The 15,078-nt window shown below is 38.9% G+C and overlaps 1 protein-coding gene across 3 annotated transcripts in view; it reads left to right on the top strand.

The window, feature by feature from the left end:
- Positions 1 to 15,078, top strand: part of LOC111543374 (guanine nucleotide-binding protein G(q) subunit alpha) — a 270,636-nt gene that overhangs the window by 165,216 nt on the left and 90,342 nt on the right. The window lies entirely within an intron of this gene.

Raw genomic sequence — 15,078 nt, 5'->3', positions numbered from 1 at the left:
GAATTTATGCCAACCTCATAAATCTAAATTAGATTATCAGGGACTAGTATCATGAGTCAGGGAGAATATTTCTTTTACTGTTTTCTGTTTGAAAAACAAACTGAAGACTCTAGGAATCTGATTTCACCAACCTATCTCCTCCCCCAAATTGCAAACTAGCAATTCTCACATATGCCATTGTGATTTGAAATCTTGTAATAATAATTTTTGATACAAAATCCAATCTTATTCATGTGCTAGAAAACACCTACACACATTAGCAACTGCAAACAAAAAATATGTTTGATTATGGCTTCTTAAAACATCAGACTTCCTGGTTTCCAGTTTTCAGATCCAGAACTTGACTGCTTTCTGGGAACCACTATTATGTTGATGGATAGGTTTTCCTTTGCATGAAAATTGCATGTGAGTCTAATTTCTAATTCCAGAATTATTTTGTGAGCTGTCATTCAAACTCATTTCCTGGGAAAGATTTGCATCCTAGAAATCTGTTACTTCTCTGCAATAAATCTCACCTAACAGAAAGGAAGTAAAGATTTGGCAATCATTGGATTAATGTGATCGATGTAGTCAGCAATGTAGATAACCAGGCACCTGAATAGCGAGTGTTCTTTTGGTAGTATTTAGCCAGGTTTCTGTCTACATTAGTTATATTAATACAGCATCTGCCTCTTGTTTTTTGGTTCTGGGCAGACAGAAGAATGGGTAGAAAATAATCATCAGCCTTATGCCAGTTCATATGATAAAGTGATCCACTGGATGAGAGCGGGCCCATGGGGAAAATAAGAGGCCCTGATAGGCTGCTTGACATCACTCAGAAGTGCATGGAAGATTCTGAGAGCTATATGACTGTTTTTTTTTTTTTTTTTCAGTAAAATTGTCATGCTTTTACTCTTAATTCCAGGCATTTATATAAGATATGATTCACATCAGCCACAGAAAAGTTGCCCGATCAAACTATTTCTTGTATTCTTATGGTAAATTTGAATTATGCCATTCTGAAGTGTGGCACAATGCCTATGAGCACTGTATTTGGAGTAGTTAGTATTTTAACTAGCATTAACCCCCTTGCGAGCCTCTGAAATGTGTGCTTTCTTCATTCTTCCTTTCATCGTCCTTCCACACCTTCATATAGTTCTTCTCATTTCTGGTCTTTCTCTTCTGCTTTCCTGCCTGCCTGCCTTCCATTCGGCTCTTCTCCCTCCCTCTGTCCTTTGTCCCTTTGTTCCTTCCTCCTGGACTCCCACTGTATAAGTTTCAGTGAGTACAGAGATGAAAAAGATGCATTCAGCTCTTGTCTGTTCTAAATTCTGCCCCCTCAACCTTTGACCAACTGTCTTTTTTACTCCTGCCCCCTCTGTCCTTCTGTTTCTTTTGCCATTTCAAATTCCATCTATCTCCCCATGTTGCTGCTGTGTCTCATCCATCATTCCCTGTTCCCATTCATTGTGTCTCTCCTGTCTGCTTAATTTACCCTCCACCCTCAGCTCTGAATCTCTCTGGCTCTCTCTTAACTCCTCTCTGTTTCTCACTTTGCTACTGTGATGTCTTGCCCTAGCCTTTAAGACTAACTCATCCTCCATTATAAAGTTACATTTACTGATAAATTCTTCACCTTGCATCATTTTTCTTCTAAGCTCTCTCTTTTTAGTTTCAGTCGTATCTCCTCCCCTCCCTACCTGGTCTACTCTTTACCTGTCGTCTGTAACTGTTCTCCCTACAGAGAGTCCTGCTACTGGGCAGTCAGAGGCACCTAGTATCTAGTAATTATGTGCTTACTAGGGTTACATCTTCCCCCTTAGGGTTTGCCGCCTCCTCCTGGGATGGACCTTCTGAGAGAGTCCTCTTTGCACCTAGGACACTTGTATTGGACTATGGATATGTTCTTGAGACAAGACTTCATCATATCTCTGATGACATACCCTCAGTTTAGATTTGTGAATTTCTAGACATGGAACCATTAGTTAGTATGAGAATTGGATGCTGCCACATCTAGCTTGCTTAGGGCAGGAGCTCTCCTGGACAGTTTCTCCAGACCTGTCTGTGCCGTGATCCTGGGAAAAGCTGCTGTCCTAGAGTTCCGTCAGTGCAGGCTTAGTCTACCATAGAAACGGGCACACTCCTTATGATAAAGCAAGACCAAAACATGGGGCCATCTAGCACAGGCTGATCTAAACTCCTTCAAATGATTGTTCTTTAAATAGTTCTACATTCCCCTAGTGGGAATGAGGATAAATTGATTTTCTAAATTATATATATGTGGGCCAGGCATGGTGGCTCACACCTGTAATCCCAGCACTTTGGGAGACCGAGGTGGGTGGATCACCTGAGGTCAGGAGTCCGAGACCAGCCTGACCAATATGGTGAAACCCCGTCTCTACTAAAAATACAAAAGAAGTAGCCAGGCATGGTGGGGTGCGCCTGTAGTCCCAGCTACTCAGGAGGCTGAAACAGGAGAACTGGTTGAACCCAGGAGGCAGAGGTTGCCGTGAGCCACGATTGAGATCAGTCACACCACTGCACTCCAACCTGGGCGACAGAGGAAGACTCCATCTCCAAAAATAAAAATAAAAAATAAAAGTAAATTATATATATATATATATGTAGACATACATAACCTAAGTCTTTTTTAACCACACTTTATGCTGAAGTAATAAAGCAAATTCTAACAACATGTACTTATATCCTTAGATGTATCAGTATGTATCTCTTTTTTTAAAAAAGTAGGACATTTTCCTACCTAAATAATAATACATTATTATACCTAAAATTAATTAACTTCTTTTTATCATTCTATACCCAGTTCATATTCAGATTTCCCAAATTCTGCCAAAATGTCCTCTAGAGGTGGTTGATTTCAGGACTTCACATTGCATCTGGTTGTTATGTCCCTTAAGGTTCTTTTAATCTAGTAGAGACCCATTTTGCATTTCACTGGCATATTCAAGAGATTGGCCTAGATTTGCCTGATTGCTTCTTATAGTATGATTTAGTTTGCTCCTGTATCTCATGGATTTACTATAAATTAGAAGTTACGTTTAAAGTCTTTATTAGATTCAAGTTAAACATTGTGACTAGAATGTATTATAAGTGATGTTGTACCCTTGTTTACCCATGGTGGATGAAGTTAAGATTTACCACAGTATCAGGGTAGTGGCACTCTCCATTATAAAGTTGTATTTTACTTGTTTCTTGTCGTGTTAGTTTGTCACTGAGCAATCTCTAGTTCTTCATCAGCTCTTTATCTGATAGTTTTATTTCCAACTGATAATTCTTGCCAGATTTAATAATTCCATTGGAATTCGTAAAATAATTATTTTCCTCTTTTATCAGTTGGTGTATCAGTTGGTCTACATTGGCATTCTTCTGCATAGAAGATTTTATCTCTTCAGCTATTTGATTAATCATCTGAACCAGGACACATTGAGAAAGAGGAGGCTGTATTAATAATTATAGTGAAACAGCAGGCATAAACTGAGACTCCCCAGGACAGGCAGGGACGTTTGGTCACCTTAGCTAACTGAAACTGAGGGAAGGAGGTTTGTTTCTTTCGTTTTCTGTAGAATACTCTCTTTACTTCAAAGGGAGTAGAATCAATTTATTCCTGCCAGTTATGTAAGGAGTTGTCTGTATAAACCAGAGTTAACTGAACCCACGTTTCAGGTCTCCTCTGGGGATGTTTTGGCACCACCTATACATCAGTGCCCAAGCAACCTGCCTGACTTGCCTTAATCCCACCGTGCCAGGAGGCCTGAGTGTTAGTTACTTCATTCTTCACCGTGTTAAGTAGTGGGCACTTTACATTTTCCTTAGCCAGGTAAACCTCTCAACAGAAATAGGACCTGGGTGTCACAGAGTCACTCATTTGCTGCTGTGTTCCACATGTTTCTCCAGTGTAGTCATAGCAGATGCTCCAGGAACTGGCAAAGATGACAGCACTGGCAAAGATGTAGGTCCCATATATTAAACATTGCTGATTTCCCAGTACTAAAAATCATGTTCACGAATAACTCAGAATAATTCCTTTCTCTATGTTTGAGATAATTGTTATCCCTTTTCCTTTCTGACTTTTTTGTGTATATTACCCTAGTATATATCTTCTGTATGTTATCTTGCCTCCTTTTCTTCATATAGGGTTTCTATGTTGTTCCTATCTTTATAATTGAAACATACTTCATTGTTATTCTGGACCTAATTTCTTATTCAGAATATCACCACCTTACAGAAATATTTCTGAACTTAGGACCAGCTTCTTTTGGTGCTGCCCGTCTCTAGTGGCAGGTCTTCAGAGTAGATTTAGGGAATACATAACATCTAAGTTTCTGGTATTAGGAGAATCTCCCTGCCACACACACCTGCTTTAAAGGTTGTCGTGTAATAGCAGTTCTGTCCACAACTCTGGTGGTTGTGAGATTCAGTGCAAGCGACTTACAAAAAATACTGGGAGCAGAGGCCAAGCGTGCCTGTCTTCTTTTCTCTCTAATGAACTCCTATTCATCCTTTAAGACCGGACTCAAGAGTCACCCTTTCTGAAAGCCTTGACCAACACCAGTGACAGTAAGTCACTATGTCATCTGTCTTAACACTGTGTGCATATCTCTTTTATTTCCGTCGTCACATTTACTAAAGTGCCTCTCTCGTCTACCCTCAGTTCCTGACAGCAGTGCTCATGTTTGACTTTCACAAGTGATTATTTCATGAAATAATAGATGGGTGATTTCTACTATTTTAATGACCGTGGTATAGGCACCATCTCTCTTTGGCTGTTAAAGATTATGAAGGTTCAGAACTGAAGGCATTCAAGTCTTGTTTCCTGCTGTTGTTGAAGGTCTGGGATCTGAAAAACCTTATCAAAGACAATAATAGCTGCTATTTACTGAATATTTACTATATGTTAGATTCTGTGCTTAGTCATTGACGTGTTATTTCATCCTCAAAGTCACTTGCAATGGTAGATAGTTATTAGCATCCCCATCTAACAGAAGAGGAAACTAGGATTCAGACTGAATAATTTGTTCAAGGCTACATACTCAGTAAGTGAATGCAGTAGGAGTTGAATTCAAATTTGCTTATTCCAGAGCCCAAGCTTTTAACCACTGAAATACAACCTCACATAGGATGGATGGATGGTTGGATGGGTGGATGGATGGTTGGATGGATGGATGGATGATTGGATGGATGGAGGGATGATTGATAGGTGATTGACAGTTTTTAGATAAGATAGATGGATAGGTAGACAGATGAATCAGTAGATAAATACCTATGATTAGGTGTTTTATAAATCACTTACCATGAAGAACAAATTATTAATCTTTATCAATGTTGTCTACGGATAGTTTCATATTTATAAAGTCAAGAAGGAAAATTATATAAAATTGACTCGAAAACAAACCCAACAGGTTTTTGGTTATCATTATGAAAAGTTAGCCATGTTTAGATAAGCAGCAGTTACCCGTACTAACATGGGAGATGTTCTAAGTTACAGATAATTCAGGAATGTTATTTCTTTGTTTTAACCTACAGTCTTTATCTCTCAACCCCTCTTCCCCAAAATCCAGCTAATCACTTTTTAGTGGAACCAGTGAGAAGGACACAATAAAATGATTTGAGCTTCCCTTCTACTTTGATTAGCCAACTTGCCTATCATAGTAAGTAATCAGATGACTCAAAGGACAGGTAGCAATGATAGAACCAAGGAGATGGGAAATTCCAGATAATGGATAAGCAGTTGTGGATACATTTGCAATTGGCCTTAATTTGGTGAATTCTTCCAATTCTATTTAATGAAAGAATAAAAAGCATTCTAAGATCCTAGGGAGTTTTGTAAATTACTTTATTAACTTGTTTGTTATTGATAAAAAGCCTGAAGGCTCTGAAAATCGTTAAAGAGCACAAAAAACAGATGGTTGTAGGTTCACTTTTTTCCCCCTAGATTTCACCACCTACTTTAATATACTGAGACATCAGGTCAAATGAGGTCACTGCCTACACTACCAAAATCTCCCTGACATTAACCAGAGGACACAAGTCTCAATCACATTGGCATATAGTGAGAAAAAGCCTCATATGCAGGCTTTGGCTAATCTACTGTAGCTGTGTTTGCCTTAAGAGACCAAATAGTTTCTAATCTTACTTCACCGAATTCCCCTCCAGGGAGTTGGGTAGATCAGACACCTTCTTGAAGTTTCCACGTGATCCGGAGCCCATAAAGAACATGAGTAGATTGGCTTTTTGGCATAAGTCAGCATTGGAGTTTCACCTTCTAAACGCATGCTTACATTTCTTGAGTCTGATTATGAACTTGCACCAGTATATTATGTGCCATGTTGAATTTAACAAAAGGCATTTCAAGGATAGGGTAACACACATCCACCTGACTTAGGGCCAGTCCTTCTTGAAGAGGAAGTACCTTGCTAAAAAGTTGCTGACTGATGAGTCAAACAGTTGTAGTCCAGGGTACATTGGTTTGGCTGTTGTATCCATCCACACTTTCCTCTGACAGTTTTTTTGAAAAAGTTTAAGCCTACTCCAGGCTTTTGAAGGCAGATAAGACCATTGTATGGTGTGAATATTAGGTCAAGGTCCAGCTGGAATTCCCTCTGCTACTCACTACCTTGGGGGCATTGACTAAGCCTCACTTTCCTCAGACATGGATTACGTGTGATATGTAATCCTTAAATTCTCCTCCTAAATTCTGAAGTCCTTTGATTCTGCTGCAGTAGACTCCCTTTATCTGAGAAGTCATTATCCTATGCAGTCAAATGAAAACCTGACACCTTAAAATTTACCTGGAAGTGTAATGAACAGAGAAATTATTCTCTACATGATTAAATTACTAAAAATGCTACATTTAGCCAGGTCAGAAGAGGGCATTGACTTTGCATATGTTTGCTCTTTTTTAGAGTGACAATAATAACAAAAGTGTCATTCTTTTCACTTGAGTGACATATTTAATTCTCTTCATGTTTTGTTATCTAGTGGGCCACATTTTCCAATCTTTAGTAAAACAACAAACAAAAAGCCCTGCATTTGTCTTCCTCAGTGAATGCTGATGATTCTAAGATGTGGTCTTTATTATTCCCTTCTCAGAATGCTCTTAGAGATAAAAAGATAAGGCTTAGATATGCTTAACTCTCCTCTAACCTTTATTACAGAGAAGGAACAGGAAAAAGGACTGGGATTAGCCCCAGTTTATCATTTGTTCACTCTACCTAAAGGGCAGAGTGGATGTGGGCAAGTTTGCTGTTTGCTCACATTGTAGCAGGACATTTGTTTGGACTTTGAGTAGTTTGGCCTCTTCTTTGTAGGCCTTTCCACAGTCTTTAATAAGGTTGATGATGTGCCTAGTAGAACAGGGATTAGTGAACCTGCAGGCCAAATTTGGCCTGCTGCCTATTTTTATAAATAAAGTTTGGTTGGAACATAGCCATGCTTATTTGTTTATGAATTGTGTATAGCTGCCTTGGACCCAACGGGAGAGTCAGATAATTGTAACAGAGATCATATGGTCCAAAAGTCCTAAAATATTTATATTAACTGTCTGAATTTCATTCTCACACACACACAAATTCAAACCCCTCTTAGAGGTGAAGAATGACTGTTAAAATGCAGTAGCATACTGCTTATGCCCTTTAGATAAAACCTAGTTTAAGACTCTGATGCTCTGAATTAACCCAGAGATATCTTTTAGAGTACTGAGTGAAGCGATGGCCTGCATTCCTTCAGCAGTCCTCTAGAAATACTGCTTTGCACAATGAGACATTTTGTAGGAAGTGAGCAACAGAAAGTTCTAGATCATATTTCCTGAAAGTACCACTAAATGCCACACAAAGCATGTCTAGCACTAAAAATGGCATGAATGACCAGAAATGTTCATTGAGTTGATTTGGCTTCTGAGTGCAAGGATTATGTGTCATATGTGCTTGACTCGTAGTGTCTGGTATGGTATGGTGGTATGTTGCAGCTGATGAGAGGGTTTCATAGGATTTAGCAATCAATTGAAGCAGAGATAGGAGTGACAGTCTTTTGTAAGAGGGCTAATAGAACATGCACATGACTAGAAGACAACCCCATCCCACTTCCAGTCACAGGGGAACCAAAGAATCTTGCTGTCTTCATGTAACCCATAAGGTTATTCAGCACCTTTTTTGACTCCCCACTTCCCAAGAAGCCTTGCTGACTCTGGTATTCTTGAGTTCATTACCAAGTTAAAGTCTTTTCAGTTTAAAATAATGAATTGAATTTTGATTTATAATTAGTTTACACTAACTCATGTTAGCATGACCAGCTCTCCAGACCTGATCATCCTTGTCAAACCGAAAGCTCTCATCTCACAGAACCAATATCCAAATTAAGGTGACATAACTGACATGACCACGGGAGACCCACTTAAATCAGTATGACCTATTGCTCATTGCTCTTGGCTGCAATCACTGGAACTTCTCTTTTGACCCACATTACATCTGCATTGTAGTATGGTTATTTATAACACGTTTATCTTCATTGCCAGACTATAATCTCCTTGAGGACATGATTTGTGTCTTTTTTCCTTTGTAGTTCACGCTCAGCCTAAGCATAGGGCCTAGCTTATTGTAGACTTTCCATAAAAGTTGTTGAATGAATGATAGAGGAAAAAGGGAATTCTGTACCTTTCCTAATTTCTTCTCATCTCTCCTTTTCTGCCTGTTCAAATCCCATTCTGCCTGCACAGAGTAACCCATCCCCCACCTCTACTGCACACTATTCTCCAGTGACTACAGTTCATAATCATCTCTCCCTTCCTGTTGCATTCATCATTAGCAGCTCACAATTTGGCACTTAATTGTTTCTTAATTGATTCATCGGTGCTCTCTTTGCTTCACAGGTAGACTGAAATCCCTAAAGGCAAAGAAGATATTTTAACATATTTTGTACCAGTTCTCTGTGCCAGTCTCCCTCCATCTAACACACTGCATTAGAGTTTAATGTATAACAGATTCCCAATAAATATGTGTAAATTAACAGAATTAAGCATCACCACCCAATTTCAAGGCAGGCAGACCAGAATTAAAAAGTAATCTTCAGCTATTTCTTGATATGTTTTAGAATTGTATCAAAATTAATCAGTAGCTTTGACAGTTGTCATATATAAAAGGTGAATAAATTAACAAAGCCAAATAGGCAAATTGAAAAAGACTTCCTTCTTTCTTTTCTCTCTTTCTCTCTCATTGCTATTGTTTTGTTTTCGTTTTCAATTACAAAGTTGATTTATTTTTTTGAGCACTATACCTGAGAATCTATTGCTGTGAGCCCAGCCCTGGCCCTGGCATCTGTCTGGCAGACAGTTAGATGTCTGGCCCTTTCCCTATTTGGCACTAGTGTTGTCTTTACATCAGACTTTCAGATTCATAAGATAATGAAACTATTTACCAAATACAGTGATAGAATCTTTTTAGGAGATATTTTAGTTTTAGAAATCTTATTTTTCTAGATTGGGTTAGTTCTTTGGTAGAGGGAAATTGAAATGCATAATCTCGAAGACTTCTCTTTTATCCTCCAGAATGGTCTCCCTTGAACAGCTTTCAAAAACGGCAGGATTATAACCCACCTGATACCACCAAGTGATCTTTGTTTTGAACCTGCAACTTTGTATTAAAAGCAAACTGCTTGGCCGGGCGCGGTGGCTCATGCCTGTAATCCCAGCACTTTGGGAGGCCGAGGTGGGCGGATGACGAGGTCAGGAGTTCGAGACCAGCCTGACCAACAAGGTGAAACCCCATCTCTACTAAAAACACAAAAATTAGCCAGGCATGGTGGTGCTTACATGTAATCCCAGCTACTCGGGAGGCTGAGGCAGGAGAATCACTTGAACCCAGGAGACAGAGGTTGCAGTGAGCCGAGATCGCGCCACTGCACTGCAGCCTGGGCGACAGAGTGAGACTCCGTCTCAAAAAAAAAAAAAAAAAGTAAACTTCTTATGAACAGAATGCCTATTAATAAATGCTGCACATCTTTGAACTCTAACGTGTATGCCAGGTATCAAAAAGGAAGAAGGAAAGTTGATTCATTCTCTGCAAAATGAGCTTTTTAGGAGATGGAAGTGTTTGTGGAGTAAGCAATCTTCTGCCGCTAACCATCCTAACCAGACTACCAGCCAGGCTCCCATCTGCCACAGGATTTGCCAGATGAGGAAGGGACTAGAGTAGGTCATGCAACCAAAATCTCTCCTTGACTGTCCCCTCAGTATAGCAGTTTTGCAAAACTGTTACTTGTTCATTTGTTTTTGCAGGTCACTTTACAATTTTTTTTTCACTTTTTTCCTTTGGACCTTTGTGGTCATATAGCAACTGCACGGTAACTGTGTGTTTCTGATTTCTCTTTAGCTTCCAGTGCTTTTGACAGCGTCAGATACCATCTCATGGCATGATCTAGCTTTTAGCTCCCCAAAGACTGTTTAGCTTTCAACTCCCCAAAGACTGTTCCTCTCACAATGAGGTCTTCTTAATTTTTTTAAATGAAGTCGACCTCATTTTTCTAACCTTCTTTTCAATAATTAAAAATGTGAAGACCTACCCAGAATCATTTTCTGTGCCATAACTTAATCTTAGTATTTGGTGTGAACTGCAAATTTGTTATAAATGCAGCCTCTCCATGGGAGGCCCTTACATGGGGGTTAAACTGCTCCCCAGCCTCCAACACACACCCCATGTCATGCTACATTGAATGCCCCAAGATGCTATTTCATTTATCTTATTGTGTCTGGTCTGATTTGTATGACATTTCAGAGATTTCTGTTCATACTTAACTACCCACAGGTACCTTTTGCCTTTTGGTGTAATTACTGAGGGTTGTATGCCTCTAACTTTAATATATGTATTTAGAGTCAGGGTCTTACTATGTTGCCCAAGCTACAGTGCAGTGGTTACACCCTGAAACTCCTGGGTTTAAGCAATCTTTCTGCCTCACAGCCTTCCAACTACCTGGGACTGTAGGCAAATGCCGCCACACCTGGCTTATAAAATTTATTAACCCTAGCTATAATGTGATATGTTTTACCTGCCAGCTCATATCTCTAAATTTTAATTTTTTATTTCCTTCATTTAAGAGAAAACAAAGCACTTGAATTTTTAATTTCTGTGCTATTCTTCGTCTAGATTTTCAGTTACTCTTCCAGTCGTAGGTTGGCGGGGGGTTCTTTTTGATTTTAAAAAGTATGCTTTTTAAAATCAGTTTTCATTCATGTCAAATGGGAGCATAAATTAATTTGAAGGTCAACTCAAAATTGTTATTGATAAAATGTTAAAATTAAGGAACAAGTGGAATCTTTTTTTAAAACATATACAAGAGAGAAAATGTTATATATAATATTGATTTGGGCATATTATTTTAGAGAAGTTGAAGCTTCTGTCACATATTTTAATCATTTAAAGTAGTGGATTATGTCCTGTTTGTGAATTTAGTTTTCTTCAGCCAGAGATTATCCTGAAGTTCAACATGTGAAGAATTTATCTGTTACAAGGTGTGAACTAATGGGCATGATTTCTGTTAGGTCTTTCATGCGGTGTAGCCATACTACACAAAAGAATGTTTTGAGGATCATCATCATCAAGGACTAGAGATTGTTCGAACAGGTTGCCAGAAAGTGACTGTATCCAAAATACACAAAGGTTCATTTCATCTCTGTAAATCTCACCATTCTTATTTTTATGTAACCCTTATTTCCCCACAAGTTGATAAACTCCTTGCAGGTAAGTCATATCCAATAAATCTTTCTATCTGTAGCATCTACCATAATGTCATTGCCAAAATATGTTGTTTAATTCCAGATGACTCTGCATTTTGCTTATGGTCAGAAAGGAATCATTGAAACATTAATACACAAGTGTCTTTGTTCCCTCACTTTTCATTGAAAACCATCAAAAACCTATTTTTTCCCTTTAGAAGATTGTGTCAGAAATGTCTTGTTGATAAAGTCCCATCTCCTCAGTTTGCACTGTATTAGACAGAATGCTAAGGCCTGAAAGTTTGAAACAGATATAAAATGGACATATACATTGTGTCATTCTCTAGCCAGGACCTAAAGAATAGCAGGAAGCAAATCTACTAAATGAAGTTAAATAATGCTTTTTCTTTCTCTATTGTCTTTGTCAAGAGACATTTTTATTCAGAACTTGGTTATTACATCATGCAGGCCAGTAATAGCCAAGAGAAGTAATTTCGTAAGGATGGATAGCTAACAACCTCCTCTCTCCTGTGTTTTTGCCTTTCTAACCGCTACAGCACTTCCCATAAAATAGTTTTAATTTGGGTCCATGCTGAGCACCTGCAGTGCTCCAGGCCCTTGGCTAAGTGTTGTTGATACAGCCGTGGACGAAGGCACTTGTGGGTCCTCACCACCGAGTGTGAGGGCCATAGCTAACTGGGCAAACATGTGGAAGAATATTGAGTTCGGGGTTTATTTTTTTAAATAAAATTATAAATTAATAATTTATAATATCTCAGCACAGTGAAAAGTCATTAAATCCCCATGGAGGGATTGGAGTAAGGTAGGTTTAGAAGCTAAATCTCCCATTTTCTGACATGAATAGCTTGTCTCCTAGATACTTAACAAACCTTATGTAAAACATGGGAGCTTCCTCTCCCTGACATCAGGAGAGAGTCACTGCCAGATACTTGTTACACATACATTGCCTTGGAAATGTACCTGTGCCTGGCACCATGGCAACACCCTTGAGAATGACCTCGACAGCCACTCAGAATCATTCCTACAAAACAAATTATGGCTATAATTAACTCTCTGAATTTACTCTACAGTATAAATTTGTTCAGACCTTGGTTTTTTGTTTTTTTTTTTTAAGGTTGAATGAATGGAATAATTTAACAAGAACCCATCCCTCATATTCCACCAGATTTTTTTTTCAGAATAGAAAATGCTTCAATGGAAAGTACAATTCAGTTAAGAGATTATTTTATTACCTTTTCTCAGTATGTGACGAGGACCATCAAATGAGGATGTTCTACTCTTATCTTGCTAGAACTCTAGTTCTAGGGGAACAAAGTGCCTTTTTTCTCTAGCAAATGTGAGATACAGAGAGTGCTGAGTCCCGTGAGCCCAGAGGGATTGGGGGTTATGCGGGCAGCAGCTCTTTGGTCCCTTCTTGGCAATGAAAAATGCGGGGGTTTTTTTGTTTTTTTGTTTTTGTTTTTGTTTTTGTTTTTTTGAGACAGCCTCACTCTGTTGCGCAGGCTGGAGTGCAGTGGTACAATGGTGGCTCACTGCAACCTCTGCCTCTCGGCTTCAAGCGATTTTCATGCCTAAGCCTCCCATGTAGCTGGGATTTCAGGCATGCATCACCACACCGGGCTAATTTTTGTATTTTTAGTAAAGAGGGGGTTTCGCCATGTTGGCCTCGCTGGTCTCAAAAAGTCCTGGCCTCAAGTAATCTGGGCCTCCCAAAGTGCTAGGATTACCGGTATGAGCCACTGAGCCCAGCCAGAAATGCGGTTCGTGGTCTATAAATTTTACCTGCTTCATAAATTGTCTGTAACATATCTTCAATCCTGGGTAGCTTCTCAACTCCCCAGATTTTACTCTAGGAGAAACTAGTTTGTATGTCTTTTGTTTAGTTGGAGGTTTTGTTGTTTTTCTTTGCCTTGTTTTGGGTTTTTGTTTGGTTTGGTTTTTGGTTCTAGATGATGTGGGTTGCAACTAGCAGAGCTACATTCAGTTCTTCTTAGTCTTTTCTTTTGTTAAGATAGATTAATTTAACTCTTTTACCCCAAGCAAAGTGAGCCTTTCTCTCTGTCATTCAACTGAGGCAAAGCAAAAAGAATGGCAAGCAAAAACTGTAGCTTCCTTTTGAGTTAACCAGAAATTTATGAAGCATCTTTAATGGCTGTTTCTTTGCTGTGATCTGTGTTGATACCTGGGCAATGAACAGACAGAACAGAGCCTGGCAGGCAGCAGGTGCTCAGTGTTAGTTGTTGTTATGCTGTTGTTGTCATTCTCTGTGATCTATACTGACATTGAAAAGATGAAGAGGAAAAAGTATTCTTGCAACTATGAATGTCTTGGATATTCAGTTCAGTACCCTGAACTTAGGAGTGATACCACTGACAATTTTTTTAGGGTAGCCTCTAACGCCTTTAAGTGGAAAGTTTTCTAGTGGCAGGTATATGCCTGATTCCATCTTATCCAAGCAATGTGACAGGTAATTTCCCACTTCATGTACTGATTCCTTAAATTCTCCTGTGCTAACACTCATCTGTGCTTTAGTATGGAGCGGCAATGAATAATCTGTTAGGTTTATCTTCAGAAAACCACACTTTCCCTTTACCTCAGGAACAGCACAGCACCTTCCATTACGAGAATTAACAGCCCTCTGTTCTGACCTCTGTGTATGGCACTAAGCGAGTAGAGATGGTTTATCGGGCAATATATTTCTGAACAGCCTTGCCAGTGGAAATTTCAAGTCATTTGATTCCTCTGAAATAAATTTTAGTATACAATAGTTAAATGGTGAACTTGTAGATTTCAAAGTATACATTCAGGTTTTTCAAATCAAGAAGCTGATAAATTAGAAAACTCCATCCATACAGAGTAGCTCTCAGATTTTCTGTTTATGATGTAATGAGCTGGTTTATCAGTAGAGTGAAATACAGATCACTTCCTGGAACATGTGCTTGTTAACTCTATCAGAGGACTCCATGATCATGGCAAGATATTTACTAAAATTCTGGGTCTGGTTCATTTTTACATTTCCTTTCTGTCTTTCACACCAGTATTCTCCCAGCCTCCCTCTATTTGTCTTCCAACCAGTTTTATAATAGTTGGAGATATCAGACTGGTTCTGTTACTCCATAGAGAGCTGATTGCCAGTTAGAGAATCATCAGTGTATCAGGTAAAAGGGCCCTGGAATACTAATTAATTGATTTGCAGTAGGAATTTCTGGGCTGATACTTTTTTGTCTTAAATAATTGATAACACACCTCCAAAGAGGCAGTAATTTTATTTCTTTGTTAAAGTCAGACTTAACTCTTTGTTAAAGTCAGATTTAATCCTCCTACTTTCTGATTCCATGAATCTTGTGGATTCAACT

The sequence above is a fragment of the Piliocolobus tephrosceles genome, chromosome 14 (genome assembly GCF_002776525.5).
Source record: "Piliocolobus tephrosceles isolate RC106 chromosome 14, ASM277652v3, whole genome shotgun sequence".
Classification (NCBI taxonomy): Eukaryota; Metazoa; Chordata; class Mammalia; order Primates; family Cercopithecidae; genus Piliocolobus; species Piliocolobus tephrosceles.
Note: the sequence above shows the minus strand (reverse complement) of the source record. Positions and strands in the feature narration are given on the sequence as shown.